The following is a 12,300-nucleotide window of genomic DNA, read 5'->3' on the forward strand; positions in this document are numbered from 1 at the left end:
CTTCTGATCAACTAAAATTATTCTCTCCAGTTACCAATGATCTCTTAATTGTCAAATCTCAGACCTGTTTTTTATTCCTCATTCTTCTTTATCATTTTTCATATGCATTGGTCACATCCTAGTAAAACTTTCTCTTTAGATCTGTTAAGAGGGTAACTTTACAGGCTTCAAACCCATTGTTGAATTAGGGAGATGTGAAGAATTTTTGGTGGAATGGGCAAATGAAAACAATTTGTTCCAATGACCATGAAAGGTGCTGTGGAAGGCTTACAGTTTGGTCAGAAATTGAAGATACCACAGTCATCCACTACATCTTGGGCCATTAATATTTGTCTTTATTCTTGTCACTATATTTTGATGACTCTGGAAGAGAGAATGAGGCTAACAACTTTGTGCAACTCTGCTTCACTTAAATCCAATTCATGCCAAAATCAATAAATTTCCCCCCCATGGTGTTTTTGATCTTCTTCAAAAATAAAGGAACAACAGTAAGAACAATAGCCCTTGTCTTCTCTAGGTTTTCAGTGCATTGTTGTCTCCTGATTTTCCTCCTACCTGTCGTGAATGTCCAGTGTTCTTTGCTACTGTATAAGATGTATCCTTTTTCAAAAAATTTGGGGTCTAAAAACTAGAGGTGTCTTATACAGTGGTTATAGTTTTTTACTTGTATTTCCCACTTTTTTGCCCTTGTCTTTGCATTTGTTAATGGTGTTTTGGGTTACATTTTGCCACATTCTGCCCTGAAATGGCTCAGAAAAGATTTTTTACACAGTGCTGAATTCAAGTTCAAAGTGATATTAGTTTGCAAAAGTGAATGGAAATCATGCCGATGAAGTCTTCTGGGGATAATTTGACAGCAGCAGGCAGAGTGAAGAAACCAACTATAGGAGAATTCTGTACCCAAGGGAAAAGATCCTAAGATAATATCAAGTTTTGAGATTGTTGTCAAATCATTGAAGAAATGTGGCATTTCAAATACCATAAATGGAACTGAGGACAAGGCAATATATGAATACAATGATTTCTCATCAAACACAGATGAGGACAAGCTAATGGATGGGAATTTTGACAGTGATGAGGAGCTGTATGAATTTTATGATGAATTAAATGAGTTCAATGACTTTTTTTTTAGTTTTTTGCAAGGCAAACAGGGTTAAGTGGCTTGCCCAAGGCCACACAGCTAGGTAATTATTAAGTGTCTGAGATCAGATTTGAACTCAGGTACTCCTGACTCCAAGGCCGGTGCTCTATTCACTGCGCCACCTAGCTGCCCCCAGCCTTAGTCTTTCTTTTGAGCTTCAGCCTTGCTTCATTAGCTATCTTTGGACATTTCAAGCACAAAATGCTCCTATCTTCTTCCCAAAACCCTACCCTCTTTCCAGTTTTCCTGGATGAGAGAGGCACTAACATCTTCTAAATCCCCCAAGTTTGTAAATTTTGTGTCCTTCTGGCTCTTCACTCACACTCATCCACTAGAGACAGTGAGAAGGAATAGATCTAGTTTGCATTTAGAGAGTTTTACCTTGGAAACAAGAACCATCAAATAAGGGGAAAAATAGGTGGCATGGTGGATAGAGTGCCAGAACTAGAATTAGAAAAACTTGACTGACAAAATCTGACCTAAGCACTTACTTATTAGTTTTGTGACAATGAGCAAATCACTTCACCTTGTTTGCCTCAATTTCCTCATCTGTAAAATGAACTAGAGAAGAAAATGACAAACTGCTCCAATATCTATGCCAACCCCCCCCCCCCCAGATGAAGTCATGAAAAATCAGAAATGTCTGAACAGCAACAACAAAAAATCAAGATTTGATGTGTTATTTTGTTAATTTTCTGGTCTTTAGAAACTGCTGCAGAAAATGCTACTAATGCAGGCTAAACCTAAAAGCTATCATGCATACATTTTTAAAAGTCAATTGTCAAGCACTTACCAGCCTAACTCTGCATAATATTATCATATTTGACATATTATATTGAAAAATGTAATTAATCCAGACAGTTGCAAATTTGGTCATTGAATTTTTAAAGAGTTAGAATGTCCCTGGGAGGATGTGTCTACTATATTGTAGAAAAATTTGCACTTCTTACTATTCTCTAGGGGATTTAAGATGAAACTTTTCTGACTTGAGTTCTTGAAATTTCTTCTTAGTGTTACCCTGGGGCTGCCTATACTACTGTATAAAAGTTACCCCATTTGGAAAATTTATGTAAATAAAATCTTAATAATGATAACTCCAGGAAACATTGCAGTTTACAAAACATTCTCTTCATTACAAACCCATGAATTAGATAATGCAAGCATTATTATCCCTATTTTATGGAGTAGGAAATTGAGATTCAGAGATTTGATTTTTTAAAATTTATTTTATTCTTTTGATATATCAAAGGACATAGACCTAGTAAGTGGCAAATCTAGTATCTAGATGTAAATAAGGTGAAATGTGACCACTAGAAAGACTAAGAGATTCTAGTAGAGCAACATAACCCCTTGGGATACCACACTAAACAGGAAGCAGGTTCATGGAGAGCAGTGTGATGATATTACTAAAAGCTGTCTGTGGTCTTGTGTAAACTAAGTGATTTATGACTCTCTCATGTGTGTATCTGGCTCCATTTCTTCTCTCTGTGTTTGATCTTCATGCTTGATCTCTATGTATGCCACCTTTACCCTCTAATGGTGTGTACATTTGAAAGTTATTGTATTTGTGAAAGTATTTATATGGAGGAGTTTTTGTTAGTGACTTTTCTTGCCATGCTATTTATTTAAAAAAAGTTTTAGATGGCGTAAGCTGATATAACTTTATTTTTATGAATTTATGAATTATTCCCCCAAATTCTTTGCCCCTCCTCCCCCCAGCCCCCATTGCAAAGGCTATATACTCCTTTAAATGTCTTTACTTTGAATAATTTTTTTTCTGGCAGATTAGAGAAAAAAATAGAAAGGTCAGACCTTGAGAGTTATTGTTATGAGTTGATACAGACACACAGAGTACCTTTTGCCTGAGGTAACTATCCTGGGGGTACCCCAGATACTTCATAACAATACTTAAAATGAGCACTAAAATTTAAGAACAGCAAATGTTCTATGGAATGGTGTTTATTCTTACCTTTTGTCACATAACTCAATTCAAATCTTTGCTAAAGACTTTATTTGCATTTCTTTCTTTCTATAAAAATTTACTAAGGACCTCCTATATTCTGGTCACTGCCCACAAATAGTCCTTGACGTAAATAAGCTACCATTTTATTAGAGAAGAGAATATGAATGCCAGCAAATAAATACAGAAAAAAAGATAAAATGTTTTCTGGGAAAGGGAACTAGTAACTAGATATCCTTTGAGAGGTAGAAGTTGAGCTAAACTAAATACTTTAGGAATACCAATTTGGTAATTGAGTGGAGGAACTGGAAGGGAAGAGATTCATTAGAAAACTTTCATTAGCCTGGGTGAGAAGTAGGGTAGTAGTTTTATGAGTGAAGAGGAGACAGATATGAAATGTATTATGGTGACAGAATTAAGACAGCTTAACTGATTGACTATTTGAGCTGAGAGAGAGGGAAGAGTCCAAGGTTTTGAATTTTTGTAATTAAAAGGATAATGTCTTCAGTAGAAATTAGGAAGTTATGGAGAGAGGAAGTTTCAAGGGAAATATAATTTTCTGATTACATTATGCTGAATCTGAGAAGTTTATAGGCCAACAAATTGAATGAAAGGAAATTTTAATCTGCTGGGCTGTAGTCTCTTTACTATTAAAATGGGCGACTCATTACTAAATGATCCTGATAACAGCCAAAACTGAATTACTCATTGCTTTTTATATGCACTGTTTGCTCCCTAAGTGTGGAATGTTTTTTTTCTCTCTCTCTCTGTCTTTGCTGTGCTGCCTATCCTGTAAAATCCACATCATATGCTACTTCAGGAAACTTGTCAGATGGCCAAAGCTGGCAATAACCTTACTCCTTAGACTTCCTATAACATTTGATTTTTTGTTCTTATACTTTGTTGTGCTTAATTAAACTTCTGTAATTTTGAGTTATACTTTTCTGTGTTTGTTATTTCTATTCTACATTGAGAATTATGGGAGGAGGCTGTGTCATGTATAAACTTCACATAAGTCCTAAGTACACTGTTCTAGGAAAATTAGTGTTTAATAATTGTTTTGGAATTACTAAATAAAGGAATACAATTTCTGTAGTCTGTCTTCTTCTGACTTTGTGCTTTTGTACATACATAGCCAAGTAGACATTTCTTTTATTTCCTTTCCTAGTGATTTGTACGATAGACTTTGTACAACAGTAGGTAGAGGTGTTTGAAAAAGAATAACAACACTTTTTTTTTTTGTAAATTTTTTTACTTTGAACTTGCATACAAAATAAGAAAAGAAAAAAGTTTATCACGTACACAGCAGAGTATGAGAGAATTCAATATAAAATAATAAATTTTCATTTAAAAAAACCTATATAATAAATTACACATTATTTAGAAAGTTGCCCAGCTTTTCCCCCCATGGCAGCAAATGATCTGATATAGGTTGTATATGTACAGTTGTGTTTAACCCATTTCCATGTTGGTTAATCATGCTGTGAAAGAAGAATTAGAAATAAGGGGGGAAAAATAAGAGAGAAAGAAACAGAAGTGTTTTTTTAAACTTCATTATCTTCTGAATATGAACCCAAATCTTCTTTGTTTTTGTTTTAATTTTTTCCTGCTAGTCAGTGGGGTTAAGTAACTTGCCCAAGGCCACACAGCTAGGTAATTATTAAGTGTCTGAGTTCATATTTGAACTCAGGTCCTCCTGACTCCAGGGCTGGTGCTCTATCCACTGCACCACCTAGCTACCCCTAAACTCAAATCTTGATAGTAGCTATTTATGATTGAGTTCTTTCTCCCTTGCTTACTCATTTTAATTTAATTTAATTTAATTTTTTTGTCTTGATTTTTATCAGGTATTAGTATAATCAAATTCCAGTCCTGAGGTATGGGGGGTGATACCCCAAGCCTCAGATTTTTCTTACTGTTATTTTTTGAAGTCTCTCCTAGGCTTAAACTCAGGTTCACCTCTTCCTCCTAAATCACAATAAGAAGTCCAGCCAATCTTGCTCCCTTCATTCCCACAGGTGGCTACAAACTGCAACTGTTCATTTGAAAACAGGGACTGTTCTCCTGCAGGTGCCCACAGTCAGTAGTTTCCCACCCAACTCCTCTGTTCCTGAACTCCACAGGCATATGGTAGCTCCTTCTCCCCTTATCTGCAGTCTGGGAGGATCTGGTTAACAAAGCCTAGGCATCTTCTCCTACTCAGTCATTAAACTGTCTGTGAAAATTTCTAAGACTGAGACAGACTGCCTCTCATCCCCAGGGATTGATTTTTTGTTGACTCTATGGAGCTGGCCTGGAGGTGTTTGCTCTTCAGTCAGCTGAACCTCCACTTTTGCTGGAGGTTGGAGCTTTCTTGGAGTCTTCTCAAGATGTCTTAGGACAACTACTTTACTCTGACTTCTGTTTATTTCTGTTGATCTTTGTTCCCACTGGATAGATGTTCTGTCTATTTTTATGGAGGGAATTTGTAGAGCTGAAAACTTTCACCTACTTCACTATTTTCCTAGAATCCTCTCCCAATAATAATTATTTTTTAAAAATCAGTATTTATTTATTTTTGGCATTCTTTTTTAAAAAAAATTTTGAGTTCCAAATTGTCACTATCTCCTACACTCACTGAGAAGACAAGCAATATAATATCAATTATACATGTGGAGTCATGTGAAACATATTTCCATATTAGCAATGTCACAAAAAAAGCAAGAAAATAAAGAAAGTGAGAAAATTTTGCTTCAATTAGCACCCAAGTTTCACCTGTTCTCTCTGGAGATGGATAGCACTTTTTTTTAAATTGATGTATTTAAAAAATTTTTAAACTTAGATACAAAATTGAAAACAAAATATATTGTCATGTGTGCCCAAAACATAAGAGAGAATTCATAAAATAAAGTGATAAATTTCCATTTCTATAAAATCTGTATATAGATAATACATATTGTATTTAATATTGTCCATTTCTTCTTTGCTTCCTTGTAGGTTTTCTTCTGTACTCTGCTAGTCACTGTTTTCCTCACCCTTATGCAGGATGACTACATACTACACATACACACACACACAAAATACAAAAAATACATATACTTATACATACTCATATACCCATATCGACATTTCAGTGTATATATATATATATATATATTATTCAGTATGTATGTATATTTATATATGTACACACCTGCATACAAACACATAGATATTTATAAATATCTATATATGTGATTGGTGTGCATCTCTTACTTTTAACATTAACTGAAAGCAACAACCCCTCTCACTTCTCTACTTTACTCATAACCTTGCCCTCCTATTTCTTGACTTTCTACTTTTCAATAATTCTTCCCTTACACTCTTCTATACCCTTCTCTATTGAGCTATACATCCTTTTATATATCTTCCTATCCTATTCCTTCACCCTAATAGGTATTACTCTCCCTTTCTTCTACTCATTTCTTTTTCAATTTAAAAGGCTTTTATGCCCACATATATGTATATATTGTTCCCTCTTTTACTGATTCTTGGTGAGAATAGGTTTCTCCTACCAGCTCTCCTTCCTCATCTAATTTCTATATATCACTTCTTCCACTCACATCTCATTTGTATAAGATGATAATTCTTTCCCCCCCTTTTCCTACAACATTTTACTTTAAGGAATCTCATTCTACTATTTCAGTTTTTCCTTCAAACTACCTAATTACTAATAATGACTTTGGACATATGGTTTGCATTTCCATGTATAGAGAGTAAACAATTTATTCTTATTGAATCTCTTGTAATTAACCTTTGATGTTTACCTTATATTGATTGCCAAATTTTCTATTAAATTCATGTCTTTTTGCAACAAAATCCTGCAAGACTGGTAATTCATTGAAATTCCAATTTTTTCCCATTTGGGATAATGCTTAACTTTGATGGGTATGATATTTTTGCCTGCAACCCCAGTTCTTTTGATCTTCAATATGCAGTGAATTTAGCTCTGATATTCCTGTAAGTTTTCCTCCTAGGAATGAAGTGGTAATGAGTGAATTTTTTCTGTTTTTACTCTCCCCTCTTGTACTCATACTTCAGGACAAATTTCTTAATTATTTCTTGTATTATTGCATCAAGATTCTTTTTTTTTATCATAGCTTTCAAGTATTCCAATTATTTTTATGTTTCTTCTTCTTGATCTGTTTCCAGATCAGTTGCTTCATATTCTCTTCAATTTTTTCCATTCTTTATATTTTGTTTTATTATTTCTTGGTCTCTTATAATTTCATTGGCTTCCCCTTGACCAGTTCTAATTTTCAGAAAGTCATTTTCTTTTTTAAGATTCTGAATCTCAGGGGGCAGCTAGGTGGCACAGTAGATAGAGCACCGGCCCTGGAGTCAAGAGTACCTGAGTTCAAATTTGGCCTCAGTCATTTAATAATTACCTAGCTTTGCGGCCTTGGGCAAGCCACTTAATCCCATTGCCTTGCAAAAAAAATAAAGAAAAAAGGTTCTGGATCTTCCTTTACAGTTGATTTACTTTATTTTTATAATCTTTTTATTCTCTTTATTCTTTTATTTTTCTTCAATATCTCTTATTTTATTTTTAAAGTAATGTTTTGATTTCTTCCATGAATTCTTTTTGAGCAGGCAGCCATTTGACAGTACACTTTGGATTTGGAGAGGATTTTTTATTTCAACATTTTAAGTAACTTGTCTATGCTTGGGTTCTCATTTGTGAACTTATTTTTTAAAATATATATTTTAGCAGGTTTTTATTATATTCACCTCTAGTCCTGAGGTGTGGGGGATAGTGCCTTTTTACTTCAGCTGAAGCAAACATGGAATCTGCTCCATTAACTTTTTTTTAACTTTGTGTGTCTTTCCATTTCAAGTAAATCTCTTGTAAATGCCATATTGTTGGATTCTGGTTTCTAATCCATTTTGCTATCCACTTCCATATTATGGGTGAATTCATCCCATTCACTGTTATGATTATTAACTGTGCATTTTATTTCATCCTATTTGCTTCCATTTGTTTTTGGGGGTTTTTTTTTTGGTAAGACAGTGGGGTTAAGTGACTTGCCCAAGGCCACACAGCCAGGTAATTATTAAGTGTTGGAGGACATATTTGCACTCATGTCTTCCTGATTCCAGGGCCAGTGCTCTGTCCACTGTGCCACCTAGCTACCCCTATTCTATTGTCTTCTGTTTATCCTTCTCTCTCTCTCTCTCTCTCTCTCTCTCTCTCGATCTCTCTCATCTTATCCTGACTCTCTTCAAACATCTGTTTTGCTTCTGATTGCTGCCTCCCTCAAACTGGTCTTCCTTATCATTCTTCTTTCTCTTTCTTTCCCATGTTATTGCCCTTTTGAGTAAGATAGATTTCTATACCCTTATGAGTAGAAAGAGAATATAGTCTTCTCTTTTTCAATCAATTTTAATGAGATTGAGGTTCAGTCATTGCCTACCACTTCATCATCATCACCATGTACTCAATTTTCCCCTCCATTATAAAATCTTTTACTTTTATGTCTTTTTTAATGAGAGAACAGTTCTCCCATTCTACCTCTCCTTTTCCCCATTTCTCAGTAAATATTTTTGAGATCACCAACAGAATTAACCTACACACATGCTCTCTTTTCATGTAGCTTCCTTTTAACTAAACTAATAATGCTTAAATTCTTGGGAGTTACATGTATTAACTTCTCATATAGGAATATGAATAGTTTATTGAATACTTTATGATTTTTCTTTCATGTTTATTTTTAATGTTTCTATTGTGTCTTGTATTTATCAATTTTTCTCAATTTCTGGTCTTTTCATCAGGAATGCCTGGAAGTCCTCTATTTAATTATTCATTTTTTCCCCTGCAGTATTTACTGAATACTTAGTTTTGTGAGTGATTATTCTTTCTTGTAATCCTTTGCCTTTCAGCATATCATATTCCAAACTTTCCATTCCTTTTATGTAAAAGCTATTAAATCTTGTGTGATCCTGACTGTGGTTTCACACTACCTAAATTGTTTTGTTTTGTTTTTTGGTGACTGCTTGCAACATTTTCTCCTTGATCTGGGATTACTGGAATTTTCCTTTAATATTCAAATCCTGTCTCTGTCATTCGTTTGGTGATCTTGGGAATCACTTTTCTGATTCTTAAACTTAGCTACTTATTATACTTAGGTTCTACTTTGGTTAACTAAAAAACACAGATATATATTCATAGATTACATACTAGATGATGAGGAGATAATCACCTTTAGAAAACTTAGTATGGCATGTATCTAGCTTGGTGCCTGAAATAAGAAACCACAAAAGTGATGCACACTCAAGAACTAGAGAATTCAAGTCATTCATTGAGTTAGTCTTTATGTCTATTCACACATAGAAAATGACATTCCACGTTCCTCCAGTGCCTTCACCCAGTAGCATCTTAAATGGGATAACAGGATAGATTTTCTTTTTTCCAGGGGAATAGTTGAGTCGTACAGGATATACAAAGAACCTGAGGCTTAGTAGGCAAAGGCAGTCTTTTATTTTGACTGTCACCTCAGATATTTTTATTGAACTTATATGCCACCCACTGAGTGACACAAAGTAGTAACTAAATAGTATAAAAGAGTGAATATACAAATATACAAAGGAGATATACATACACACACACACAAACACACACACACACACACACACACACACACACACACACACACGATTGAAAAATATGGAGATGGAGGATAGGGAGTAGGGAGAATGAAGGCCAGCACTGTATAGGCATTTAAATGTTGACTGTCACTAGTAAGTGATCTTGGCTGAGTCAATTTTTGTCTCTGAGCGTCAGTTTCTTCTTCTGCAAAATGAGGGAGACTAGATTCTTCTAATTTATTCTACAGCTACTTCTAACTCTAAATCCTATAATGATCATTAGGATTAGGGACATAAGGTGTCCATAATTCTATAATATATTTTGTACAATTGAAAACCCCTAGGAGATAGGGGTCTTAGAAATGATAGAATGTTGGTGCTAAAGAGACCTCAGAAATCATCTAGTCCAGTGGTTTTCAGAATATGGAATGATTCCTGAGACCCTTGTAGGAGGTCTATAAGGTCAAAATTCTTTTCATAGTAGTATGTTACTTGTCTTTTAAAGTACTTCTCCTTTTTATAACTATAACTATAACTATATATATACATATACATATATGTATATATATATAGGCAAGACATGATTTTCTCCAAATATATAAACCAAAAAAGTATATCACAATGTTTGAATGTAGAAGCAGATAGAAGAATTCAATTGTCTACTCCTGTCAGATATTAAAAAGATTTACAAAAATATTGTACAATGTATTGCTTAAAATACAATTTACAAATTTGTATAAAAGAGCAGACAGACAAAGTATAACCAAAATTGAGGAAGTCTTTGCTCTCCCTATTTCTTTTGCAGATGACATCATCCTGATTCTTCAAGGAAGCTGGCTCAGAAACATGGTCAGGTGATATGAATGCTTGACAAAAGGGTGTAACTTTTATGTGGATTGTTATTCTTTATAAATCTTATTACACATAATATATATCATCCGAATCTCTCCCCAAGAAGAACAAGAAGCTAGAAGAAAACTGGTGGGGTATGTGTCCTGAGGATTGAGAAAGAGAAACTCAAAGTTTAAAGAATTGAGTTTATCCTCCAAGCAGGTAGGTGACCATCTATATGAATTATTCTTTTGATAAAATTGTCAGGATTCTAGATCAAGATTCTATGGGTAGGGGCAAGTTTCAAGAAGACCCAGAGTCATCAACAAAGGCTTTGTGTGGTGATGCTACTGGTGGTACTGGTGATAGTGGTGAATTTGACAGTGACTTGAGGTAACTGATCCCCTGAAAATCTAGCCAGTTGGTTAATCAGACCAACCATAGAAAATATCTAGATTTCATGTGCTTTCAGTTTTACATGTTCAGAGAATGATCTCAATAGATTTAATCTTCTAAAAATTCTTTCTTTCTGGTGTGGTGAGGATGCTTCATTCTTAGATAGAAACAAAAAAAGACAATGCAGAGCTAATCAAATTTTTTTCTTCAGGCTCAAGCTTGTTACACTAATCTTAAAGAAATTTCTTTGGTAGTATGTGGGCATGAAAGCCTACCATATAGATGTGGAAGGGGAATTTGAATGTCATCTAGTTCAATACCTTCATTTTACAGATGAGAAAACTGAACCTCAGAGAGGTCACACTAGTAACAGAGGGAGCAGGATCCTGAATTTTTGGTACTCCTCTGGATGAGGTGATTAAAAGAGTAGTGCAGTAAGGGTTGACTATCCCTCAGAAAATGCCCAATGGAAATAATAACTTTGAACTGTTGGTGTTTGTAAAATGTGTGCGTAATAAATGCTTATTGATTGACTGTTAGCTTTATAAACTATAAAACTCATCTTGTACTCTCCTATCCATGGTTCTCTACAGTTTGCAAAGGGTTTTTTTTCCCATATGAAGGAGGTAGTGTAAATATTTTAATTTTACTGATGAGGGAAATCAAATCTTGGAGTGAGATTATCCAACTTCACATTGCTGTCAAATGCCAGAATCAGAATTCAACCAAAATCTTATTATTCCAAATCTAATATGATTTCCTTTATGTGATGCCTCGTGTCTTAGGGATTTGCCCAGTATTAAAGACAAGTCTCTTCCTCCATACTCTCTCTCTCTACACACACACACACACACACACACACACACACACACACACACAAACACACACACACACACACACACACACACACACACACACACACACACACACACCTCTCTTACCAGGTTAAAAATTGGTTCAAATTGGTGGGGTGTCAATTCTGAGGCACTGAGGATCCATACAACTCACTGGGTCCATTTCTTGCAGCTCATTGTTTGTATAGTTACACCATTATTGTCAGAACTTCAATTAGATTGATGGTTCTTGGACAGTAGGTAGAGTGATTTGGGACTTCCCAAGGCACCTAAATTTGTGCCTTGAACATAGTGAATGACCAATAAATATGTGTTGATTGAGTTCCATTATTATATTAAGACACAATAATCCTATTTAGTTTAGACATCTTATTTTTTGATCATCCAGGCTTCATTGGGTTTAAAAACATGGAATGCTAGGATTTAGATTTGAAAGGGACCTTAGAGTCCATATTTCTCATTTTACAGTTAGAGAAATTGAGGCCAAGATTAGTGAATATTATCAAATATTTCAC

At 34.6% G+C, this 12,300-nt stretch overlaps 1 protein-coding gene across 9 annotated transcripts in view; it reads left to right on the forward strand.

The window, feature by feature from the left end:
* The window catches only part of CRACR2A (calcium release activated channel regulator 2A), a 209,110-nt gene that overhangs the window by 11,710 nt on the left and 185,100 nt on the right, over positions 1 to 12,300 (forward strand). For 4 of the 9 annotated variants that reach the window (XM_074194635.1, XM_074194634.1, XM_074194626.1 and 1 more), the window contains exon 2: positions 10,510 to 10,757. The gene's annotated coding sequence lies outside the window, so the exon portion shown is untranslated. The remainder of the gene's footprint in view (positions 1 to 10,509; positions 10,758 to 12,300) is intronic. The other 5 variants (XM_074194630.1, XM_074194632.1, XM_074194629.1 and 2 more) reach the window with 3 other exon arrangements.

This window comes from Macrotis lagotis, chromosome 7 (assembly GCF_037893015.1).
Source record: "Macrotis lagotis isolate mMagLag1 chromosome 7, bilby.v1.9.chrom.fasta, whole genome shotgun sequence".
Taxonomy (NCBI): Eukaryota; Metazoa; Chordata; class Mammalia; order Peramelemorphia; family Peramelidae; genus Macrotis; species Macrotis lagotis.